Source organism: Octopus bimaculoides, chromosome 6 (genome assembly GCF_001194135.2).
Source record: "Octopus bimaculoides isolate UCB-OBI-ISO-001 chromosome 6, ASM119413v2, whole genome shotgun sequence".
NCBI lineage: Eukaryota > Metazoa > Mollusca > Cephalopoda > Octopoda > Octopodidae > Octopus > Octopus bimaculoides.
In genome coordinates, this window is record NC_068986.1 from 25352925 (window position 1) to 25356420 (window position 3496).

Genomic DNA, 3496 nt, shown 5'->3' on the forward strand with positions numbered 1-3496 from the left:
TCTAAAAGTTATTGGAAGGTCTATACTAGAGAGAACTGTTTGTTTGGACTGACAATGGATGAAGAAGAAAAAAAAGACTTAAGAATTATTAAAGACCGATTTTTAAATTAATGGACTCCACAGAAAAGACTTGGGAATTATAGGTACATATAACATATTAGCAGCAATCGATGCAAAACAAAACTGATGATGATTCTGTAATATATATATATATATATATATATATATATATATATATGTATGTATTACCTTCAACAAATACTTGAAGCACTCAACTTCTTTCATCTTGATACATTATGAGAAGAGCTCTGTAAACCTATGACTAAACAGCAAAATTACAAAAAACAAAATGTCCAATCTTGCTGTTTTTTTAAATAGCATGGTGTATGTTTGAGTGTCAGTTGAACTTCATATACTGACTGTGTATAAATATATAATAAAAAATATAACATTTAGGTAGTAAAACTGAACATCTGCTCTTGTTGAGCTGTAACCTACTAAATTTATTAAGTATGTGTGGTTTGACACTACTACAAACTACTTATTTTAATGACCCTAAACTTCTTGAAAATGTATTCTTTCATTGGCCTTCATTGTGAATTTCTTCATCATTTGTTGATATATGTAAGAAATAATGAGTATTATAAAGAAAGCTGAATGTGTCAAGTTTTCTCCCTCTCTCTCTTCCCCCCTCTCTCTCTTCCCCCTCTCTCTCTTTCCTCTCTCTCTCTCTCTCTCTCTCCGTGTGCCAATGCTTATTTCACAGGTGTTGGCAATTATGGCCCCTCATGCTAAAATCTAAGGATTTATGATTTTTCTTGAGAAAGATACAGTGGTCTTTTCCCTGTTGCCTTCTGCTGGTTTATTTACAGTTTACTCTGCTAGTCCCCTGCTCTCACAAGCTTACTCTGTGAAGTACAGGGTCTGTTTAACCCCAAAGCTGAAGGAATGGTTCATGTAACATCAGGGTATTTCCACACAAGGGTGGGCTTGTGCGACACATATCTAGGGACCAACATTCCTCTGTGCCTTAATCACAGGACCACCTTCTGTTATCTGACCCATATCTGGGTTCTTAATTTATCGACCCCGAAAAGATGAAAGGCAAAGTTGACCTTGGCGGAATTTGAACTCAGAACATAAAGGCAGATGAAATACCTATTTCTTTACTGCCCACAAGGGGCTAGACACAGAGGGGACAAACAAGGACAGACAAATGGATTAAGTCGATTATATCGACCCCAGTGCGTAACTGGTACTTAATTTATCGACCCTGAAAGAATGAAAGGCAAAGTCGACCTCGGCGGAATTTGAACTCAGAACGCAGTGGCAGATGAAATACCGCTAAGTATTTTGCCCGGTGTGCTAACGTTTCTGCCAGCTTGCTGCTTTAGCATCAGCAAATATTAAATCTAGAAAGTTTACCAAGTTGAAGGTATAAATTTGTGTGATATAAGGAATGGAAGAGACCCAGCAATTAGGGAAAGAACTTTTATCTGCCGAGCAATTTTCACTTTAGAGTTTTGTTTAATTTTTGTTATTCAGATTATGACTAACACTGGCATTCGTTAAAAATGATTTGTTGATTTGCATATTTTTGTTTAACATATTCTAGGCATGGGTGTGTGATGAAGAAGTTTGATTTGGAACCCAGTGAATTCAGGTTCAATCCCATTGTGCACTGTACCTTCAGCAAATGTCTTCTAAAGGGTGGACCAATGTTTTGTCAGTGAATTTTGCAGATGAAAAATATGTGTGTGTGTGTGCGTGTGTTTTTGTTTTCCTCACCACTGCTTGACAAATGGTGTCGGTTTGTTTATGTCCCTATAAATTAACAGGTTTTGCTGAAGAAAGCAATAGATTAAATACCAGACACTTAATATATATGTGGCCGTTGCCAGTACCGCCTGACTGGCTCCCGTAGGATTTTCGAGCAAGATCGTTGCCAGTGCCCGTGGACTGGCTTGTGCGGGTGGCACATAAAAGACACCATTTCGAACGTGGCCGTTTTCGTGCGGGTGACACGTAAAAGCACCCACTACACTCTCTGAGTGGTTGGTGTTAGGAAGGGCATCCAGCTGTAGAAACTCTGCCAAATTAGACTGGAGCCTGGTGTTGCCATCCGGTTTCACCAGTCCTCAGTCAAATCGTCCAACCCATGCTAGCATGGAAAGCGGACGTTAAACGATGATGATGATGATGATGATATATAAAATACTGGGGCTGATATATTTGATTAATTGCTTCCAATGACTAACACAAATGACAAAATACATAAGATGATGCATGAGATGTATCACAGAGAGAAGCAAACATTAAAACAAGAATTAAACAATCCTGATATTTATTTATATTTGGTTCTGCATATTCCAAGCCCTTTTTTCCCCTTATTAATGGAGTGTTTTGATGGGAAGTAAACACTGTTTTTTCCAGCCGTTGTGAAAGTATAAATACCACCTTTGAAGCAGCAATGCAGAATAATCTCAGAAAACTGATAGATTAATAACAATGATAGATGTTTACAGAGATCCATACTGGACATCAAAAGCTGTGGAATTGCTCTCAAAATTGTTAAGACTGTAAAATATAACATAATACTTTTGTCGTGTTCAGAGCAGACATCAGGCATTTATCATACTGAATGCAGTATGTTATCTTTTTTTTTTTTTTTTAATATTTTTATATTTTTATTTATTTTTTATTTTCATTTGTCTGCATTTATCATCCAAAGAATTTCTTATTCAAAGAAATGGTATTGTATCCTCCTCCTTCTCCTACTACTACTACCACCACCACTACCACTACACTCTTGTCCAACAATCCTTCTACCATCATTGCTTGTTTTGTAAATCAATTTCCTCAGTCATTTCTTCTTTATAGCTTTATATTTTCATAAGAAGATATATTGTAAATAGACCATGTTGCAAATTCTTTTGGATTATTTAAGACTTGGCTCTTATTTCTAGCAGGTAGATGCTCATTAAGCATCATTACGCTTCATGCAAATTTCATAGCTCCTTAAAGCTATCATAACTGTGTTCCACCCATGCTACTACTGGTGATATCATCAAATTTTGAATTTATCCACAGATGATATGAACAGTAGTGACATCTAACTTTAAATCTCAGTGTTTGAATATTTCATTTATATATATATATATATATATATATATATGCCAGCATGGAAGGTGGATGTTAAACGATGATGATGATGATATTTAGTTATATATTACGTGTTATAATTAGTGAATATTCATACTTTGTTGTACTTGATTCATAGTTGTTAAAACCTTTGTAACAAATTTCATGTTTATCATTCAAATGTTAGTTAATAATTCATATTATTTACACATGTATATAATGGTTAACACAGCAAATTAGCACTCACATATGTATATGTGTGTGTGTGTGTGTGTGTGTGTGTGTGTGTGTGTGTGTGTGTGTGTGTGTATATATATATATATATATATATATATATATATATATATATATATAT

The 3496-nt window shown here is 35.2% G+C and overlaps 1 protein-coding gene and 1 long non-coding RNA gene across 2 annotated transcripts in view; one reads left to right on the forward strand and one right to left on the reverse strand.

The window, feature by feature from the left end:
• LOC128248114 (uncharacterized) overlaps positions 1-492 on the reverse strand; it is a 3607-nt gene extending 3115 nt beyond the window's left edge. The window contains exon 1 of the long non-coding RNA XR_008264384.1: positions 250-492. This is a non-coding gene — a long non-coding RNA (uncharacterized LOC128248114). The remainder of the gene's footprint in view (positions 1-249) is intronic.
• The window catches only part of LOC106869477 (cytochrome c oxidase assembly protein COX11, mitochondrial), a gene marked incomplete at its 5' end in the record, with an annotated part of 205107 nt that overhangs the window by 38328 nt on the left and 163283 nt on the right, over positions 1-3496 (forward strand). The gene's annotated exons all lie outside the window — the stretch shown is intronic.